General features: G+C 39.7%; 1 protein-coding gene across 2 annotated transcripts in view; it reads left to right on the forward strand.

The window, feature by feature from the left end:
- The first annotated feature begins 999 nt into the window (after positions 1–999).
- UPK1B (uroplakin 1B) overlaps positions 1,000–12,597 on the forward strand; it is a 41,596-nt gene continuing 29,998 nt past the window's right edge. The window contains exons 1-2 of one of the 2 annotated variants that reach the window (XM_027867872.1): positions 1,023–1,082; positions 5,389–5,436. The gene's annotated coding sequence lies outside the window, so the exon portion shown is untranslated. Of the gene's footprint in view, positions 1,083–5,388; positions 5,437–12,597 lie in introns of both variants that reach the window. The other variant, XM_027867863.1, reaches the window with a different exon arrangement.

Below are 12,597 nucleotides of genomic sequence, written 5' to 3' on the forward strand. Positions count from 1 at the left end.
CTAGACTTGGGAAAGTGATGGAGAAAAAAATGTTAATAGCATAAATTAAACTTAAAAGTGTGTCACCAAACATTTTTTCTTCTGAGAGCCCGTTGTTAAACATTTATCAGCACACACACCTCTGTGAGTGGAACAGAGAGTAAACCACTTTGGCTTGATCTTAGAGTATGAGAAAGGGAATAATGTATAAGGAAGTCAAAGAGATTGGCTGGGGCCAGGTTGTGAAGCGCTTTAAAAGGTAAACAGGGAAGTCTGTATTTTGTCTTAGAGATAACGGGAGTTACTGGAATTTCTTGAGTCAACGTGAAATAAATGGTAAGATTTGTGCTTAAGGAGAATCACTTTCACTTCATGTGGACAATATACTCGACTAAGGAAAATCAATTAGTGAGCTGTTATGATAATCTAGGCAAGAGATCACAAGGGTCCAAACTAAAGTGGTGACTGTGTGAGTAGAGAGAGAACAAGTGCTGGAGATGTGATAGAAATAAAATCAGAATCTGATAAATACATAGGAACAGTTTGGCAGTAGCCACAGACCTTCCTGCAGAGTCGGAAAGATTAGATGGAACTCCTGCTCCTGGCACCTACTTGCTCTGTGACCTTGGACAAATCATTTAACCTCTTAAGTAACTCTTAAAAAAGATTGTAGATGGCAGAACAATTGCTGACCAGCATCAGTGTAGAGAATTTCCTTACTGGGAGTTCCTTCTAAAACTGCTGTAGGAATAGAAAAAAGGCGGAATAACCATGATTGTACTTAAGCAAACTTGTTTCGAAAAGTGGGAGCAGTCCAGAGGAAGGATAGGAGAAATGGGTCAATGTGGAAGCACTTGGGACTGTCAGAATAACAGCATTCCATTGCAGTCAAAAATTTATTGGCTAAAAGTTTTCTTTTGCTTTCATCCTCATTTGAAACAAGTTCAGGCAGGCACATGTTCAGCCCCTGTGAAAGGCAGCCTACCAATCACAATACACTATTCCTCTGTGCCTCAGGACTTTAAAGAATCGCTACAGGCTAGATAAACCCCACAGGTGAACAAGCTCATAGGGGAACAGGAAAAGGACAGGAGGCATTCTTGGTGAGTAGAAGGCTAAATTCATTATGAAATGATTATTTTCCAATGAAAAAGCTAGAAGGAGAGAGGATTCTTCTTGCATGAACAGTTTCTCGGTGGTGCTAAATTAATGGATTAAAGGATTTATAAGGGTATTATTCTGTGTGATTAAGGACAGACTTGTCTCCTGTTAGCCTGAACTGAATATTTGCTTTTTAAAAGATGTTTATTTTTAAAATCACCGTCATCACTGTGGTACATGCGAAAGTAGCTGTCTTCCTCCAGGGCTATTATTCAACTCTCTTGATTTCAGGGTCCCACTGTTTCAAGAGAAATTCTGATATCTTAGTGCCCTGCTGAGTGGGTTCAAAGATTTGCTTAAATGAAACATGGGCCTCAGTTTTACCTTGACCCCATTTTTGCATTTATGCAAAAAGGAATTTTCATTTTACAAAATGAAATAAATAATTTGTCTTAAATATACTCTCTGTAAAATAGTGCAGGTGAGCAAATCAGATTTATCAACTGGGTATGTGACTTTTTTTTTCTTACAAAACTTACTTTCACTCTTTACCAATTAGTTGATTTTCCATGATCCCTAATAGAATCCACGAATATTTTCAGTGTCTTTAGGATGACAAAAAAAGTTTTTTTAAGTCTCTCTCTTTCTGATAATCCTTAATTACCTTCTTTAAAATGAAAAGTGGTTTTTGTCTTGAACTGCCAAGGGGTACAGATATTCAGATACATCGTAGATCATGAAATATGATATTCAATTCATATGAAAGAATATTTGTTGAATGAAACTTTATGGATATAAATAGATGAATTTTCAGATATTTATGTTGCTGACTGCTAAGAATAGATTTGTAAATAAATACAAATAAAAATTCCCAGCCAACAAATTATTTTGTCCTAATTTACATAGGTAGACTCCTTAGAATTAAACAGTTTTGGAATTGAAATAGACTGTAGAGGCAGTTTATTTTTTTAAAAGATCAGCTTTCTATTCTGCTCACCCAGCTTCCATTTGTAAGTCCCCTTGGTAAATGCCCACTTTTTGAGAGTATATGGACTGAACCAACCCTAATATAATTCTAAGAGCTCTAGAACCTCACCTAGTTCAAAGCTATCTATGGAATCCCTATCAACCCCACCAATACTGTTCCTCATCATGAAATAAATATAGAGCAGGGATACTAGCACAGTACCTGGCACATAGTAGGCACTATATAAATACTAGTTATTATTATTATTAATGCCAGGTAGGCTAGCAATGATCCTAATGGTGCTCTGTAACCAAACTACTGTCCCACCCTCTTAGAGGATTCCTGTTCCAAGGTATCTCACTTGGATCTGAGGATCTAACCCCATTGCTTGGAAGAATAACAACTCAAATGAGTGAATGGGTGAATTCTAAGACACACCTTGGTTTAGAGTTTACACCTCAGAGCTATACAAACATCTAAACATCACTATTTCTCTTCTGAGTATCAAGCCTGGAAGGGGAAGAATAACATATTATAAATGATTCTTTCTTTCCCACCCTTTTCATTTTGGGTTTGCCTCTAACCTGAACTAGAAACTTAAGGTGTGGTTTATATGTTCTCTGGCACAACAGAACTAGGTGAGAAAAAAGAGTAATGAACCAGAAAAATGATCTCATGCTAGGTGGGCGAGTCTCACATATTTCTTCTACTCCCACAATTAGGTTGTTTAATGAGTGATTCTTTTTAGATTCATTCAGTACACCCAGAAAAGTCAACACCTTGGACTTGGATAAGTTTTTAAGACATAGACTGAACACAAGAATAGAAAAGGTTGAGAAATAAAACTTGGAGTACTCATTGTGGATTGAAGATTTAAGAATGAATTTCTTGTGCATTGACCAGGTTGGGCAAATTGTAATGATACCAGACTGGGAGGAAAAATGTTTCAAAGGGATGGAAAAGAGAATTCCCAGGCCAGAACTATCCGTGTACTCTGCAAAATCTGTTCTGAAGTGAGCTACTCTCTAGAAATTCAGGACATTTTCCCAGAAGAAATTGGTTTTGGCTTGAGAGCTTGCTGTCCCATTTCACAATCACTTGTCAACTTTTTATGACCTTGTTCCACAGTTTTTCTTCCTTTCCACCTCTTTTATAAGTTGAATTAAGTTATAGGTTTATCAGGTTATTTCTGCCTGATTCATAATGTTATTCTGAAATAAACTAATAACCACTGTGAAAGAACTGGCCAATTTGTATTTATTGTGTTTTGATATCTGCTTTGTTTCCAAATAGATCTCTCCTCTCCCCAAAGTCATCCTTTGTAATACAGAATTAAAACAGAGAAAAGAGTAGTTCAGCAAAATTAGCCAACATATCAACAAAGTAACAGTGTATGCAGTGTTCCACACCAATAGTCGCCCCCCTCAGTAAAAAAGGAAGGAAGATACGTCTCTCTTTTTGAGGGGCCAGACATGGGCATTATAATTTCATCCTTGTTGTTATAGCTGGTGTTTCCATTTACATTATTGTGGTCATTGTATTACTCCCCTTACTCTGTTTATTCCTGCTTTGGATCAGTTCATATGCCTTCCCATACTTCTCTGTATTCTTCATATCCAATTTCATTTTACTAGGTTCAGTACAATGTTACTAGCCTTTCCATATCTTTTTGAATCCATACTGTCAGCCAGGGTGTCAGCCATCTTTGGGTTATCTGCAAATTTGATAACCATGCCATCTATGCTTTTATCCAATTCATTGAAAGAAATGTTAAATAGCACAGAGCTAAACACAAATCCCTGCATTCTCCACTGGAGACCACTTTCTAACTTGATGTGGAACCATTAATGACTGACTATATTTTGAATCTGGCCATTCAACCAATTCTGAAATCAACTGATGACACTATCATTTAGTCCACATTTTGCTATCTTGCCCAATGCTTTGCTAAAATCTAGGTAAGCATTTGTCAGTATGCTGTAGAAGAAATATGCTTTACATTCTCTCCATGTCCAATATTCTCCTGTTCTAAGTAATATATAGCATTGCACATAGTAGATGCTCAGTAAATATTTTTAATGAAAAAAAAATTAGGTGAACCGTATCGACCACATTTTTTTGATCTAGTAACCCTGTCAAAAAATGAAATAGCCTGGCACAACCCGTTCCCAATGAAGCCATAGCCTCTGTAGTCACATTTCCTCTTTTAAATGTTTTGTCTCTAATAATACAAGTCAAACTCACTGGCCTATAGTTTGCTGGTTCCATTTTCTTCTCTTTTCTAAAAATCAGGACATGTGCTCTTTTCCAATCATTCAGTATCTTTCCAGATTCCTATTACCTTTTTCTTTCTCTTTATTTTCCTTCCTCTCTGTCTCCCTCTCTCTCTCTCATTTCCTTTTTTTCAAGACTGAGTCTCCCTATCTCTCCTGTGCTGGAAATGAAGTGGGCATTTACAGGCCTGATCTCATTATTAATTGGCATGGAAGCTTTGACAAGCCCTACTTCCAACCTGCCTGCCCCACTAGGAAACCTGGTGGCCCTCTGTTCCCAGGGGTTCATTGTATTATGGCTGGATTTAGTGTAAAGACCCTATTTGCTTTATCCCTGCTGCAGCTTAGAACTCCCAAGTTCAAGCAAGCACCTCACTAGTCTCAGCCTTCCAGATAGCAGGAATTATAAGTGTGCCCAGCACCATGCCTCGCTTCCATCATCTTTCAAAGGTCATTGTCATTGTTGACAATGTCTCAGCAATCACGTCTGCCAAGTCTTTTAGCAGGCAAGATGTGATTGATTTGGCAGGATGATTTGAACCCATCAAGGGCAGCCTGGATTTCTCTCACTATTGCCTTACTTATCTTGGGCAGTAATCTCAATTAGTCATTTTTGTTTTGTTCTTTCTGGTTCTGGTCCAAAGGTTACTTTCCTTAGCAGAAAAAACAAGAAGCAAATTAAAATTTGGGCATCATTGCCTTCTCCCTGGATTCCTTTAAGTCCCAGCTAAAATCTTATCTTTTACAGGAAGCCTTTCCCAATCCCTCTTAATTCAAGTTCCTTCCCTCTCAATTATTTCTGATTATCCTGTATATAGCTTACTTGTACATATTTGTTTGCTTGCTGTCTCCTCCATTCAGTTGTGAGCCTCTTGAGGGCAAAAAAAGAGGTCTTTTGCCTCTTTTTGTGTCCCCAGAACTTAGCACAGTACCTGGCACATAGCAAGCATTTAACAAACATTTATTGACTGACTGACTGAGTCCCTGTCATTGGTTATTATCACCTTATCCACTTCCAGTAGCAAGCCTATTTCTCCCATTCCCCCCCGCTATTTTTTTTTTAAACAGGCTAGGAAATTGGAGCCTAGAAGGTGCCCGGACCTCCAGTAAATCACAGTAAGTATCGGATAAAATTTGAATCCTTCTAATAAAATTCATTCACAATGAGGTTAAAAAAAAAAAGGACTGATAAGGTTACCTTCTCCTGGGGACATTTGCATTTTAATAGAAGCAAGTGGCAAAGAAATTGATTCTTTTGGTAGTTTCAGTATCAGTGGGCTGGGTAAATAAAGCATTCTGCAGGTAAAGGGGATAAGAATCCTCCCTAAGGTTAAACTTCAAAGAGAAGGGGTAGCGCCACTTGTCAAGAGTTTGGGAGTTCATTTCTTTTAGTTGTAACAGGAGTGATCAGGGGAACTCCTTATTTTCTAGACTAGAACACCTCCCAGGGAGCTGGACATACTCTCTGGCTTCTTGCTAAGGGACATGAGCTTTGCTGGGATGACACTGGGAACTCCTGATCAGGCCCTGGGGACTATGGCCACACCAAAGATGTTTGTTAATGGGAGAGTCAAAAGGCTGAACTCTTAGTCAGGAGATGTCCCTTTTGTGATCAATAAAATAAAATAACCACCTCTAATCTCATCTCCATGCTGCTAACTCAAGTCTTACCTGATACCACCTCCCCCAGCCTCCTTTCCCCTCTGATTGGAGGGTTGGAGGATGATACCAAACTCCTCCCAGTGCCTTCCTTTATTGAGGGCTGAAACTGAACTTTTAGGCTCACTCCACTCTACATTTGCTGCTCTGCCTGATTTTTTTTCAACTCCATGGAACAAGATACCTTTATGTTGGGTACCTCAACCCCCCATGCTTTTCCCTACCTTCATACCCTACCCTAGCCGCTTGGGGTTTGTTGTTCAGCTGTTTTTCAGTCATGTCCAACTCTTCATGACCCTGTTTGGGGTTTTCTTGGCAGTGGTTTGCCATTTCCTTCTCCAGTTCATTTTACAGATGAGAACACTGAGACAGAGTTAAATGACTTGCCCAGGGTCACACAGCTAATAGGTGTCTGAGGCCAGATGAATTCAGGTGTTCCTGACTCCAGGTCCAGTGCTCTATCCACTGTGCCACTTAGTGGTCCCCAAGGATTTGCCTGGTATCAAAGTGAAACTTTGTAATCTTGAACAGGCTGTCTACTCTTGTCTCCTTCTTATGAACAGTCATATCAGTTAGCCGTTTATTATGTGTTGTGGTCAGTTACCAATTAGACTGAATTTCTTCAGACTCCTTGGGTTGATGACATCTGGGCTCAGGGATTTACATCTAGTTAATTGACATTATTTTTCCCTGACCTATGATTTCAGTGGTTAGGGAACTCCCAGGAGTTCCTGCTAAGGAACTTTCTTAACCAATGAAGATCAGCAGCTTCTCTACAACTTACGATACTGGAAAGTTCTGTGAGGCACAGAAAAGTCAAGTGTCACCCAGGCAAGACTCCAGCCACATCTTTCTGACTCCAAGGACAGCTCTCTATCCACTATGTCACATTGTCTCTCATTGATTGATTAACTCTAGAAATGTATACCTTTGCCATTTTTTAATCTTTATTACTGACGACCTCATGCTACAAAAAACACTTTGGTCTTTTCCAGGAAAGACCTAGATGTGCACTTCATTTAAATAATGTTGTCCCCTTTTCAGTCTATCAAGCATTTGTTAAACACCAGCTATATGCAAGGCAGTGTGTTAGGCACCAGTCCAGACCTTTCTACCCTCATTTACTAGGAGAGAAAAAAGATGCACATAAGTAAGTTAATACAAGATATAGTAGTGCTGAGATCCTCTAGCTGGGCTCATTTCCTCAAGGCATTTAAAGAGCTCTTAGTTCTTTGGAGTGTCTCACAAGAAAAGGGTTGCCTCAGGATGCAGTTCCCAAGCTAATACCTGCAGGAGGCAGGGATAAGACAATGGTGGTTCTTTCGCTTCTTACTCCTTAAAAGAATAAGCATTCCCTGGACCAAAGGGATGTAGTTCCCAACACTACTTATAAACTGGAAGTGAAGATTTGAAAGGTGTGCAGGAGTGAACTCTGCTGGCACTGAAATGCAGGACAGTAAGTTTTTAGGAATGTTGCTGGAATGTTACTGAGCGGGTCCTCCCATAAAGCAGTGCTGCTTTGTACCTGCCTCTGGCCACACCCGTCGCTCTACTGGAGCTATGTGTAGGGAAGGTTGTTCTGTTTTTTTTGTTTTGTTTTGTTTTGCTTTTCCCATCTTCCTTAGAGATGGGATCAGAAATCTAGGGAAATCATAACTGAGGATCTCTTCTCCATCTCACATTCCCTCAACCTCCAAATTAACTGGGACGTCACAAGACACAAGTCAGAGATGCTCAGTCCTGTGCCAGTAGTCTAAGGGCACAAGACTGTTTTTACAGCCCCATGGTTAAGGAGGGCCTGTGTAAAGCAGCTGTGACATTTCTCATGCCTGGACTGCCTACAAGCACCTCTCTGTATTGTTCCTGGGTCCAGAGACCCTATTTGAATATGCAGCTATTTAGGGGATGCATTTTAGTCCCCTGAAAACCAACCAAATCTAGATTCTAGTCAAAATCCCATGAAGGAGCTGTGAAAGATTTACTATCATAAGCCTTTTAAAATGTTACCAATTATCATTGGAGGTGGGAAGAGGAAGGAACAGACCTGTTGTTTCATTGGTGTAGGGAATCCCAGGTGAGGAAACTCCCTTCCCTACTGCAGATGGGCCTCTCCCCTGCAATTCAGAGTCTTAGAGAGTAGCCTGAAGCACTAAGAGATTAAATTATTTATTCAAGGTGACACTGGCAGTATGTGTCTGAGGAAGGACTCCCTTGAGCCCTAGTTTTCCTGTTTCCAAGGTCAACACTGTCTCCACTATTCTATAGGACTTCTCTTAATTATCACTAGAAGGAATTTGGTAGAGTGGATGAAACACTTAGCTGGAAATCAGGATGATCTGGATCTAAAGCCTGGGATCAAGAACTGCTTTTCCTTCCCCACCCCCACACCTAGGCAAGTGTTCAGTTAAGTGACTTTCCCAAGGTCACACAACTAGTGTCTGAGATCAGATTTGGACTCAGGTCCTCCTGACTCCAGGGCCCATGCTCTATTCACTTCACCACCTAGCTACTGCTTTTCATACATGCAAATCATTTACCAGTTCCTCATCTGTGGAATGAAGGAGTGGAATTAAATGGTCCCTTCAAGCTCTAAGTCTATGTCCTATAAACCTACCTGTGATATTTGCTAGTTGTGTGACAGTTAATAGACACTTAACCTGAGTCTTAGTTCTCCTATTTATATAATGGGAATAATAACAGTACCTGTAGTACCTATTTTATGGAGTTGTGTTGAAGCTCAAATGAAATAATGAATGTAAAGCAGTCTGCAAACTTTAAAGTTTATTTAAATGTTAGCCGCCATCATCATCATCATCATCATCATCATCATCATCATCATCATCAATCTTCTTCTTCTCCTCCTTCCCTTCCATTTCTTCCTCCTCCTCCTCCTCCTTCTTTTTTTCAAGGCTATGAAAATAAGAAGGAGAGGAAGAGAGTAGAAAATTATTTGTATCGCCTGGCTTTCATTAAATGCTTCAGTCTAGTTTTATCTAAACACGTGCAATATCTAGTCTTATTACCCAAAAGAGTAAGAATGCAAGGAAACTATCTTTACTTTTTCTGATGTCTATTAAATTTTAAAAATTCATTAATCTTTTAAACTTATGGTACTGAGACTAATACTTTGTTTTGTTGAAGAAGAAAGCAGTGAATTAAGTGGTTTCTAAATCACTGAGTGGTTATCAAAGCAGGAGTTTTAAGTGGTAGAAGAACCAAAATGGGATTGGGTAATGCATAGTAAAGAAAGAGAGGACCTGGCCACCAGGACTCATGCATCTGTGATCTCATCGAGGGAGATGTGCCCTCCAGTGGGACAGATTTCGTGGCCACCCATCCTGTGGGACTCTCGTCTATATCCTCTACCCTCCTTAGCTTTTTTTCTCCATCCACCCAATTTTTTTTCCTTTATTGCTTATTATTTTGCCACTTACCCTTCTACTGGGTGTTGTTTTGTCCCACTCCAGTTGCAAACTCTTAGAAATCAGGATATGCCTTCTCTGTGTTCTGAAGCCCTAATCTACCCATGACAACAATTTGATACCTTAAGGGGAAGTACTCAATAAATCATGATGCATTTGTCCCCTCCAAGTGAACCATGACCTTTACTCCCTAAGTGTCCACTATAGTAACCCCTCCCCCTATTAGATGGTAATCCCCCTGGTCAGGAAGAATGTCTTGTAGATGCTGATAATGAACTTAACAATAAGACAGGTCCTGCTAGATGAGTCAGGTACTCCCTGTGTAGTTGGTGCATTAACTCCTTCAGCTCCTGGGTTCTTTTAAATGCAAAGTGGTACAATATTAATGTTATTACAAAATACCTCTTAAGGATTGAACAAATGCATCCCCTTCCTTTCTTTGCAGAGATGAAGAACTATGAATGTGAAGTGTTGCATATCCTATCAAACAGCTGATATATTGGTTGATTTTCCTAAACTTTTTTTAACCTTTTTTATTCGTTGTTACAAAAGATGGCTTTCTAGAAAGAAGAATAGAAAGGGATAAATTAGAAAATAAAGGTGATTTAAAAATAATAGATGTCAATAAAAAGATTTAGTACTTTTAGTACCCTGAAATAGTATATTTCTGTACATGCCAAAAATACACAAAAAAAGCCATTTAACAGAGACCCAGAAACTGCTATGTAAAGAAAATTTATAAAAGTAGCAATCATTTTGTTGTAGTTCTTCAGTCATGTTCAACTCTTCCTGACTTTGTTTGGGTTTTTTTTTGACAGTGCTTTGCCATTTCCTTCTCCAGCTCATTTTATAGATGAGGAAACTGAGGCAAACAGGGTTAAATGACTTGGTCAGGGTCACACAACTAGTAAGTGTCTGAGGACAGATTTGAACTCAGGAAGATGAGTCTTCCTGACTCCAAGCACTCTATCCACTGTACCACCTAGCAATCACTTAGGGGTATTTAAAGACTGGAAACTATCACAGAGAGTTTTGAAAGCTGTTAGACTAGATAGCAACAATGATTCTGAAGTCTGAAATTTAAGGAAAGCATAAGAAAAATCAAGTGGGCCAGGTTTCTATTAATCCCTTACAGGACCATCAATTTCACCCGGATTGAACTATTTCCTAAATTATAACTGACATTTTTACTCCACTTTAAGCTTAACAAAGCACTTGACAAACAGTATACATTGTTTGATTTGATCCTCACAATAGCTCAAGGTAATACTTCAGATATTATCTGCAATTTTTAAAGGGAGTAACTAAGGGTCAGACTTGCCCTTGGTAATGTAACTCAAATATGCCAGGGGCAGAATTTGAACCCAGGTCTGGCCTCATTCCAAGTTTGGCATTGCACTGCATTGGCCCGACTTTCAACATGCCTTATGCTTTACCATCTTTGTGCCTCTGTTTATATTATTCCTTTCACCTGAAATGCCTTTCCCAGTCCCATCTCCACTATCAAAATCTTATGCATCATTTTAAGGATCAAGTCAAATACAATAATGGTCTTTTCTCAATCCCCATTCTCCTTGACCTCTTTGCAGTGGATGATTCTCTCCATCTTAATACTCTCTTTTCTCTAGGTTTTTAGGACATTTCTCTCCCCTGGTTCTTGCCCTTATCTGACTTATCTGACTACTCCTTCTCTGTCTCCTTTGCTGGATCCTCTTCCAGATCATACCCTTTAACAGTAGGTGTCCCTCAGGGATCTGTCCTGGGCCCTCTTCTCTTCTCCCTCTATCCTATTTCCCTTGTTGATATCATCAGCTCCCATAGATTTAATTACCATCTCTAAGCTGATGATTCTCAAATCTAACTATCCTGCCCCAAACTTTCTGCTGACCTTCAATCTTGCATCTCCAAAGGCCTTCAGACATTTGGAACTAGTTGTCCAGTAGACACCTTAAACTCATTATGTCCAAAATGAAACTCGTTATCTTTTCCCCTAAACTTCCCTCCCTTCCTCCTGTTTTCCTATTGCTGTGGAGGGTAACACCATCCTCCTAGTATTCATCCTGGACTCCTCACTATTTCTCACCCCCATATCTAAGCTGTTTCCAAGGCCTGTCAATTTCCCCTTTACAGCATCTCCTGAATACATCCCCTTTTGTCTGCTGACACTGCCCCCATCCTGGTGAGGCCCTCATCACCTCACTATTGTCTGCTGGTGGATCTGACTGAGTCAAGTCTCTCTCCACTACAATCCATCCTCCATTCAGCCACTAAATCGATTTTCTTAGAGCAAAGTCTCAATCATGTCACTTCCCTACTTGATAAACTCCAGTTGCTTCCTGTGGCCTGCAGGATCAAATACAAAATGCTCTGTTTGTCAAAGTCCTTCATAACCTAATCCCCTCCTACCTTTCCAGTCTTCTTACACCTTACTTCCCAACACATACTCTTCTCTTTGATCCAGTGACATTGGCTTCCTGGCTATTCCAGGAAGAAGACACTCCATCTCTAGACATTTTCTTTGGCTACCCCCCATGCCTGGAAGACTTTCCCTCCTCTGCTCTGACGACTGACCCCCCTGGCTTCCTTTAAATCCCAACTAAAATCCCACTTTGTATAGGAAGCCTTCCCTAACCCCTCATAATTCTAGTGACTTCCCTCTGTTAATTATTTCCTATTTATCCTGTATATAGCTTACTTTGTATATATTTGTTTGCCTGTTGTCTTCTCCATTATATTGTAAGCTCCCTGAGGTCAAAGACTATCTTTTGCCTCTTTTTGTATCCCCAGAATTTAGCACAGTGCCAGGCATATAGTAGGCACTTAATAAAAGTTGAATGATTGTTACATTGTAATAGAGTTAATAAAATGTCCAAGTTCATGGACCTCAGGCTAAGAACCCCTAATCCATCAAGTTATCTTAGAATGACTAAGGATGAAAAGGGCATTATATCCCTGGACATTTTAACATAAATTGGACAGTAGCTTCTGGAAATCCCCTCTGTCAGGCCTGGAAATGTTCCAAAGATCTTTACCCTCTCTGAAGAGATTTAAGCCCATTGCTAGTGGAAGAACTCGGGTGAAACTATTTTGGTGTTGCCTTTATAGACATGTCATTTGCTAGCTTACATTCAAGACTTTGGAGAAAGTTAATGCTGCTTAATCTGTGATTTAAGATATAGATTAGCAGGGTGAACCA

This window comes from Vombatus ursinus, unplaced genomic scaffold, assembly GCF_900497805.2.
Source record: "Vombatus ursinus unplaced genomic scaffold, bare-nosed wombat genome assembly UNPS02001419.1, whole genome shotgun sequence".
Taxonomy (NCBI): Eukaryota; Metazoa; Chordata; class Mammalia; order Diprotodontia; family Vombatidae; genus Vombatus; species Vombatus ursinus.